Here is a 10,021-nt window from a genome sequence, read left to right on the forward strand (position 1 = left end):
TTCTTATATTGATCTCTTGACTTTGGTGAGCATCTTTATTACCTTTATTATTATTTTAGGTTTTTTTTTTGAGACAGAGTCCACTCTCTTGCCCAGGCTGGAGTGCAGTGGTGTGATCTTGGCTCACTACAGCCTCCACCTCCCAGTTTCAATGATTCTTGTGCCTCGGCCTCCCAAATAGCTGGGACTACAGGTACGTGCCACCACACCTGGCTATTTTTTTAAATTTTTTAAATTTTTGGTAGAGATGGGGTTTCACCATGTTGGCCAGGCTGGTCTCAAACTCCTAACCTCTAGTCATCCACTCACCTCAGCTTCCCAAAGTGCTGGGATTACAGGCATGAGCCACTACTCACAGCCTATCACCATTATTTTGAATTGCTATCAGGTCAAACAATATCTCCCATTTGCTTGGGTTAGTTTCTGTAGAATTATCTTGCTTTTCTATTTGTAATGTATTTTCCTGTTTCTTCATTTCCCTTGACTCTCTGTGTTGGTTTCTGTGCATTAGATAAGACAAATAACTCTTCCAGTCTTGTGAGGCTGACCTTATAGAGGAGAAGAATCTCACCTATCTGTTCAGCCACCTGCCTTGGCCTCCCAAAGTGCTGGGATTACAGGTGTGAGCCACTGTGCCCTGCCTACAGTATAAGTTCTTTCATGTTTTTGAAAGAAACTGGAACAAAAGATTTTATCATTTTTTTATATTCATAGGATTTTTCTCAAGTGTGAATCCTTTCATGTTTTTTTAAGGCACTTGATATATCTGAATGCTTTCCTTATTCCTTACAATGAACAGGTTTTCTATGCAGTTTGAGTTATTTCGTGTATCTGACAGTAACTGGAAAGGCCACATTTTTTATGCTTACAGGATCTTTCTCCATTTTGAATCTGTTCACGTGTTTGAAAGGAACTGGGATAATTGAATGCTTTCCTACATTCCTTTCCTTCATTGGATGACTTTTTTTTTTTTTTGTTTGTTTGTTTGTTTGAGACAGAGTCTTGCTGTGTCACCCAGGATAGAGTGCAGTGGCACACTACAGCCTTGAGCTCTTGGGCTCAAAAAGTCCTGCCTCTGTCTCTCTGTTAGCTGGAACAACAGGTGTGTACCACCATGCCTGGCTGATTTTTCGTTATTTTTTGTACAGATGAGATCTCACTACATTGCCCAGGCTGGTCTCAAACTCCTGGACTTAAGCGATCCTCCTGCCTCGGCCTCCCCAAGTGCTGGGATTAGAGGTATGAGCCACTGTACCTGGCATCTATTGCATTTTTCATTGCATTCATTGTATTTTTTCAATTCCAGAATCTTTTTATCCAACTAAATATATTTATTATATTGAGACTATACAGAATCATGGTTAAGAACACGGACTCTGTAGTCGGACTGCTTAGATTCAAAGCCCAGCTCTGCCCAGCCGTATAACCTTGGGCAGTTTTCTTAACTTCTCTGTGCAGTCATTGCCTCAACTGTGAAATGGGATAAAAATATCTAGCTCATAGGGTTCTTAAGGGAGTTCAATGAGTTAAAATATGTTCAGCAGTTAGAACTCATAGTAAGTATCATATATATTTTTGCCATTATTTTCATGTGGATACTTATCTATCATACACAAAAGGTAATTTTCCCCTATTTTTAACTGACATGTAATAATTATACATATTTACGGGATAAAGAATGGTATTTTGATGCATGTATACAATGCATAATGAGCAAATGAGATTCGTTTGCATATCTATCACCTCAAAAATTTGTCATTTCTTTGTGTTGGGAGCGTTCAAAATTCTCTCTTCTAGATTTTGAACATATACAGTAAATTATTGTCAGTCATATTCACCCTAGAGTGCTATAGAACACTATAACTTATTCCTCCTGTCTAGTTGTAATTTTGTGTCTGTTAACCAACCTCTCTATATCCTTGCTTCTCGCCTTTAATAACCATAATTCTTTTACAATTCAATTTTTTTTTTTTTTTTTGAGACAGAGTCTTGCTCTTTCGCCCAGGCTGGAGTGCAGTGGCATGATCTCGACTCACTGCAACCTCCGCCTCCTGGGTTCAAGCAATTCTTCTGCCCTAAGCCTCCTGAGTAGGTGGGATTACAGGCACCTGCCATCACGCCTGGCTAACTTTTGTATTTTTATAAAGACGGGGTTTCACCATGTTGCCCAGGCTGGTCTTGAACTCCTGACCTCAGCTGATCCACCTGCCTTGGCCTCCCAAACTTCTTGGATTACAGGCATGAGCCACTGCACCCAGCTTATAATTCTTATATTTCTATAAGCTCAATTTTGTGCTCCTTCCCACAAATGAATGAGAACATGTGGTTTTTATCTTTCTGTGCCTAAGTTACTTCACTTACCATAATGTCCTCCAGGCTTATCCATGTTGCTGAAAATGACAAAGATTTTTATCCTTTTTATGGCTGAATAGTATTTCACTGTGTATATATATCACATTTTCCTTTTCCATTCATCTGTTAATGGACATTTAGGTTTATTCCATATGTTAGCTATTGTGAATAGTGCTGCAGTATACATGAGGATACAGGTATCCTTTTGATACACTGATTTCTTTTCTTTGGATAAATACCCAACAGCGGGATTGCTGGATCATATGGTAGTTCTGTTTTTAGCTTTTTTCAGAACCTTTCAAACTGTTTTCCATAATGGCTATACTAATTTCCTTCCTGTGATAGTGCATTCCCTTTTTTTCTGCATCCTTGCTAGCATTTATTATTTTTTGTTTTTGTGATAATACCCATTATAACTGGGGTGAGATGATATTTCATTGTGGCTTTATTTTGCATTTCCTGGACACTTATTGCAGTTCCCAATTTTCTGGTTTTTAAAAAATAATTTCAGTCTCTGTCAAATTTCTTATTTTGATCACTTCCCCCCAATTTAATGAATTGTTTATCTACATCTTCTTGAAGTTTGCTGAGCTTTCTTAAGAGAAATATTTTGAATTCTTTGTCAGGTAGTTTGTTACCTTTGTTTCTTTGGGGTCAGCTACTGGGAGACAATTGTGTTCTTTGGTTGATGTATGTCTCCTTGTTTTGTCATGTTTCTTGTTGCTTTTATGATAATGTCTGCACATGAGATGGAACAGTCACCTCCTCCAGAATTTATAGGCTAGTTTCACTATGGAAAGACCGTCCCCTATGTAGAGGTGGCAAGGGCACTTGCTGAGTGGGGTGCAATGAGTGATGCCAATCCTCAGCTATGCCAATCTTATTAGCAATCCTTCCTATATTCTCTGTATTTTTTGTTTCATTGCGTTGCTGACTTTTTTGTTTTTGTTTTTGTTTTTGTTTTTTTTTTGAGACAGGGTCTCCGTCTGTCACCCAGGCTGGAGTGCAGTGCATGATCATGGCTCACTGTAGCTTCAACCTGCAGGGCTCAAGCAATCCTCCTGCCTCAGCCTTCTAAGTAGCTGGGACCATAGGTGTGTGTCACCATGCCAGGCTAATTAACCCTTTTTTTTTTTTTTTTTGAGTCAGAGTCTCACTCTGTCATCCAGGCTGGAGTGCAGTGGTGCAATCTCGGTTCACTGCAACTCAATCTCCCGGGTTCACACCATTCTCCTGCCTCAGCCTCCCGAGTAGCTGGGACTACAGGCGCCCACCACCACGCCCGGCGAATTTGTTGTATTTTTTTTAGTAGAGACGGGGTTTCACCATGTTAGCCAGGATGCTCTTGATCTCCTGTCCTCGTGATCCACCTGCCTCGGTCTCCCAAAGCACTGGGATTACAGGCGTGAGCCACCGCGCCCGGCCCCAACATGTTTTTTTTACTACAGGGTCTTGTTATGTTGCCCAGGTTGGTTTGCTGCAGATTCTTTAATGAACCTTGAGATCTTTCTGGGCTAGTTTGGTTTGTAAACAGCTGTCTATATTTGTTTGTTTTTGTGTTTTGTTTTTTTGTGGAAGGCTGAAGGTTGGTAACTCCTATCTTGCTATCTTGGTGATATCCCCTCTCAGGCTCTTTCAAGATATTCTCTTCATGGTCTCTCTCTCTTTTTTTTTTTTTCTTTAGGGCTAGAGAATATGTTTATATGCTTCCACATTAGGTTCAGATGCCCATGTCACACATGGATGATGGGGTGTCTCTGATGTTTCAATTTATTTTCAAGCATTTGATTCTAGCACCTTTTCACAAGCCTATAGAGCACAAACAGCCTTTCCCTATATGTCATTATATTTCGATAATGCTTTATTAAAGGACAAATGAATATGCAGCTTTATTGGGAAATGTTTACAAATATCAGAAAGGACTAATCAAGCATCCTATATAAAACTTTCCGAACCTCTGGGGACGCCTGCGGAGGAGGATAAAGTATACCATACCCAGAAATCTGTAGTACATTCAAGTATCTGATACCTGCTTGGGGATAATCTAATTATTCTACACACATAGACCAAGGTTGGTCATTCTGTCAGACGATGCTCTCAGGAGAGGCTGAGCAACTTACGGGCAGCAGGCTCTCACTAGTGTATATTCCAACTGAACCCTCAGCTCCAGAACTGGTTCTACATGGGGCCTAGACCTCCTAACATCTGGGTGTCCATGAACATATGGTCACTCTTCCTCCTCTTGTGTCCACCTGGAAGCCATCTACATCCCCAGCTCCAATCTGCCTCTCATGGCTGTGCTTCTTCAATGAATTTGGTGATACACATGCTGCCTGGGGGCTTCCTCTTCAGAAGATTGGTGACTCCTAGCTGGGCCATGGAAGGGACACTACCACTGTCCTCGCTGGGGGCCATCTCTGCTGTTCTCTGAAGCTCAGTGAGGTTGAAGAACTAGCAGAACTTGAATGAAAGACACCCTGATAATATCAGCTCCTATTTGCTTTTCCCACCCGCCTCCACGAAGAATCAGTCATATATTTCTCTGTCCTCTGCCCCTGCCTCCCAGCTCCTCACATCTGTTACCGTCAGATGCCCTTGGTACCTGGTATGATATAGGTGGGCAGTGGCATCCTAGCCCTCAGCACTCGTGGCACCTACACTACACTGGAGTGACCAGGCAGCAGGATCCCACCCTTCGACCAGAGAAAAAGGCTCCCAACATCCTCTGACTCTGCCAGCCACAACAAGGCTCTAAAATCCACAGGTGCATCCCAAAGGTCCAAACTACCTTCTGTGCCTAACTTATTGCCCTGGTGAAGTAGATTCAAATATTTGATACCTGTTTGAGGATAACCTAATCATTCCACATACATATACCTGGGTTGGTCAGTCTGCCAGGGATACTCCCTGTAGACTTTCTTCCATCAGATTCACATGACAGGGACTGACCAAGGGAAGAAAGGGCCTTATACACAGAGTACATTGTGGAAAAAAAGCATGTGTGTGTGTGTGATGTTTACATATCTACAACCAAGAAAAATGTAACCAAGTCTTATTTTGGTTTATAATTAGTGGACTTTTAAAAATCATTCCATGGTACTGTCATGACTCAGTGATGGTGGTGAATGCTCAGAATTAAAAGGAAAACCTTAAATAGGGGAATTTTTGTAATAAGATGTTATTCTTGGCCGGGTGTGGTAGCTCACTCCTGTAATCCCAGCACTTTAGGAGGCTGAGGCAGACATATCACCTGAGGTTGGGTGTTCGAGACCAGCCTGGCCAACATGGTGAAACCCCGTCTCTACTAAAAATACAAAAATTAGCCGGGCATGGTGGTGCACGTCTGTAATCCCAGTCACGAGGCTGAGACACAAAAATCGCTTGAACCCCGGAGGCAGAGGTTGTAGTGAGCCAAGATCGTACCACTGTACCCCAACCTGGGTGACAGAGCAACACTCTCCCTCAAAAAAAAAAAAAAATAGTTTCTTATCTGCAAGCAAGAAACATTTTAGTAATCTGGGTGGTAGAACTGCAAGTAACTTAAAACTATTAGCCCCCTAGTTTATATTAGCTTAAAACTTCACTAGCGTAAAGAGCTGGATGTCTAACTTTTGTCAAGTTCTACTTAGGCAGTATTTCACAGATGGGGTGCAACAAATTCACATTTCATGTCATGAAATATACCCTATATTCATTTCCTAGGGATACTATAATAAAGTATCACAAACTGGGTGACTCTCATGTTTTTGAGGCTAGAAGGCTGAAATCAAGGTGTCAGTGCCCTGTTCTCTCTGAAGCCAGTTGGGGAGTATCCTTGTTTCTCATAGCTTCTGCTGGTTGCCAGCAATCCTTGACGTTCTGTGGCTTGCAAACGTGTCATTTCAACCTCTACCTTCACCTTTACGTGGACTGCTGTGTGTCAGTAACCACACCATCTTCACACCTCTGTGTGTCTGTGTCCAAATTTCCCTCTTACAAGGACACTAGTCACTGGATTAGGGCCCGCCCTAATGTCATCATCTTAACTTGATTCCATCAGCAAAGATGCCCACCACCTCTCCATTTATTTATTTATTTATTTAGAGACAGAGTCTCGCTCTGTCACCCAGGCTGGGGTACAGTGGCGTGATCTTAGATCACTGCAACCTCCACCTCCCGGGTTCAAGCGATTCTCCTGCCTCAGCCTCCTGAATATCTGGGACTACAGGCATGTGCCACCATGCCCAGCTAATTTTTCTATGTTTAGTAGAGGTGGGGTTTCACCATGTTGGCCAGGCTGGTCTTGAACTCCTGTCCTCAGGTGATATACCTGCCTCGGCCTCCCAAAGTGCTGGGATTACAGGTGGGAGCCACTGCGCCTGGCTTCCTCCCCATTGAGGAATATGATCATGTTCACAGGTCCTGGGGGTACCTGAACTTGAAAACGTATTTTTGGGGAACACTATTCAACCCACAACACACACTTTCTGATTTCTCTTGTGTAATGATTAGATCAGTAGTTCCCATCCTGGGGCTCTTGAGATTTTAAGTTTAAGTCCCTGCCATGGCCCTTATTAGACCAGATTTTTTGATACGTTACTAAGTCATCCTGAGCCTGTTTTATGTACAAACTCAATCTTTGTGTGGTTTGATGGTCTACATATGTCGTGTTTGTCAATGGATTTGGTCCATAGTAAATGTTCACTAAGAGGAACAGGCAGTATTCAGGAACGTATGTTCTGTATTAAACAGCCTAGGTTGAAATGTTGACTCCTCTTATTTGCTATGTGATCTCACCCAAGTTCCTGAATTTTGTTGTGCCTTGGTTTTGTTATATAACTCCTGGAACTGTGAGGATGGCCACGTGAGTTAATACATGAAAACGTCTTAGCAAATGCTTGGGACACATTAAAAACTCAGTAACTGTTAGCTACTATTACCTTCAAATATAACCAAGTGACAAAAGGGGAGTACCATTAACCCTCAGAAAATCAGATTAATGTTCTAGCTTTGTGACCTGTACAAAGTACTTAATTTCCCAGTTTTAGTGCCTTTGTCTGTGAAATGATACTTAACTTTTATGGCTATGATAAAGTGAGAAAATGCATGCCAAGTGCCTAACATAAAATCAATGCTAAGAAATGGTAGCTATTATTAGTAATAAAGAATTTTGCAAAAATTTCCCTTTAAATCCTAGGCGTTAGTCATATTGAATTACTTGTAGTTTCTCAAACATGTTCTCATTTTCATGTGTACCTGCTGTCTTGCTTTGCGACTCCACTGTGTTCTTCACTTGACTGGCTCCTACAAGTTCTTCAAGATGCAGGTGTTTCCTTCCCTGGAAAACATTTCCTAAAGTCTGGGGACATGTTTTCTGTTTTCCTCTATTATTGTACTTCTTATACTCTCTTTCTATTGACCTATTTTCTTCCACTATAAGACACTTTCTTCTTGTGTGACTTTCAGATAAGCTACTGAAAGTCTTGGTTTCCTCATCTGTGAAACAGGGATGTAAAAGTTAAATGAGATGCACTTGGCACTTAGGCCAATGTCTAGCACTTTCCCCAATGCCAATAACATAATTGGCAGTCAACAGGTGTTTACTTATGAAATGAAAATGATTTACGTATTTTATTCAATCTAAAAAAAATGAGAATGTGTAGGCCACACATAGGAGGGCATCCCCCCAAACTCTGATGTTAAGTGAATAAAATCAATGTCATAAAGAAGAATAGTGGTTGCCAGAGGTTGTAGAAAAGAGGGAATAGACAGTTATTGTTTAATGAATACAGTTTCAATTGTATAAGATGAAAATAATTCTTAAGATGGATGGTGGTAATGGTTGTACAACATTATGAACATATTTAATATACTGAACTGTACACTTAAAATAGTTATGACAAATTTTATTGTATATATTGTACCACATTGAAAAAAAATCAACATCACAAATGAAATTAAAACAAAGGTCATTTTAAGAGAATATTTCTCAGGCCAGGAAAGACCTGGCTGTAGCCTAATTAGTAGTGATATTAACAGTAGGGGACTGGTCAGCACGGAAACACACAGAAAAAAGAGAGTCACGTTGCCAGGGGAGATGATCAATCTGGGGACTAGATAATTCCAGTCACTTTGAAATAATTTTGTTACAAAGCAGGGGTGGTTTATCAACTTCACCATGGCCTAAAAGAAATATGCTCGTGCGGCCGGGCGCGGTGGCTCAAGCCTGTAATCCCAGCACTTCGGGAGGCCGAGACAGGTGGATCACGAGGTCAGGAGATCGAGAGCATCCTGCCTAACACGGTGAAACCCCGTCTCTACTAAAAAATACAAAAAGCTAGCCGGGCGAGGTGGCGGGCGCCTGTAGTCCCAGCTACTCGGGAGGCTGAGGCAGGAGAATGGCGTAAACCCGGGAGGCGGAGCTTGCAGTGAGCTGAGATCCGGCCACTGCACTCCAGCCTGGGCGGCAGAGCGAGACTCCGTCTCAAAAAAAAAAAAAAAAAAAAAAAAAGAAATATGCTCGTGCATAAACCTCTGAACAGGTGATCTGGTGTGCAGAGTGCTTTGGCTTTGCTGTTTAGAGAGAAAAACACTGGAAAACAGGTGGGTGTAGGTGTTGTCAATGAAAAGAAAGATTATCCTTTGTAAATTAATGAGATGGTATCCTGATTTATGCAAATGTCCCTTCTGTTCTGGCTCTGTGTATTAGGAGTAAGTTTCTTTTTCTCTGATCGACTCAAGATTGACTTTATAGGTATGAAAAATCCAAAGCAAAACCCTCAACAATCATGACCTACCAATAAATGAAATGACAGTTTAGGAATCCTTCTGGTTAGCATGTTATCACTTTTCCTCCCCCAAAACCACAACAAGGTAAAATTCATTGGTAAGCAGCAAAAAAAATTACGTAAACACTATAAACATTTTTTAGAGATTTTTAAGTCATTTTTTCAAAGGAATAATAGTAACAAAAAAAGAGCTCATAAAAAGGATTCTGAGTATAGGGAATATAATTTTAATATTCCATACTACTTATTTTTCAAAGAATATATGCAAGACTTTGAAAGTGGAATCAGAAACGGAAAAAGGACCAAAAAGAAAAAAGAGATAGTGAAGAGAATCCAGAAATAATTTGGTGGCAGGTTTTTGTTTTATTTACTTATTTTTGAGACAGAGTCTTGCTGTGTTGCCCAGGCTGGTGTGCAGTGGCAAGATCTCAGCTCACTGCAACCTCTGCCTTCCAGGCTCAAGTGATTCTCATGCCTCAGCCTCCCGAGTAGCTGAGATCATAGGTGTGCACCATCATGCCTAATTTTTATATTTTTAGTAGAGACGGGGTTTTGCCATATTGGCCAGGATGGTCTTGAACTCCTAGACTCAAGTGATTTGTCCACCTTGGCAAAAAAGTGCTGGGATTACAGGCGTGTGCCACTGTGCCCAGCCCTGAAGCAGGCTTTTAAATAAGATTGTATGGGCCGGGCACGGTGGCTCACGCCTGTAATCCCAGCACTTTGGGAGGCCAAGACGGGCGGATCACGAGGTCGGGAGATCGAGACCATCCTGGCTAACACGGAGATCGAGACCATCCTGGCTAACACGGTGAAACCCCGTCTCTACTAAAAATATAAAAAATTAGCCGGGTGCAGTGGTGGGCGCCTGTAGTCCCAGCTACACGGGAGGCTGAGGCAGG

The sequence above is a fragment of the Rhinopithecus roxellana genome, chromosome 16, assembly GCF_007565055.1.
Source record: "Rhinopithecus roxellana isolate Shanxi Qingling chromosome 16, ASM756505v1, whole genome shotgun sequence".
Lineage (NCBI taxonomy): Eukaryota > Metazoa > Chordata > Mammalia > Primates > Cercopithecidae > Rhinopithecus > Rhinopithecus roxellana.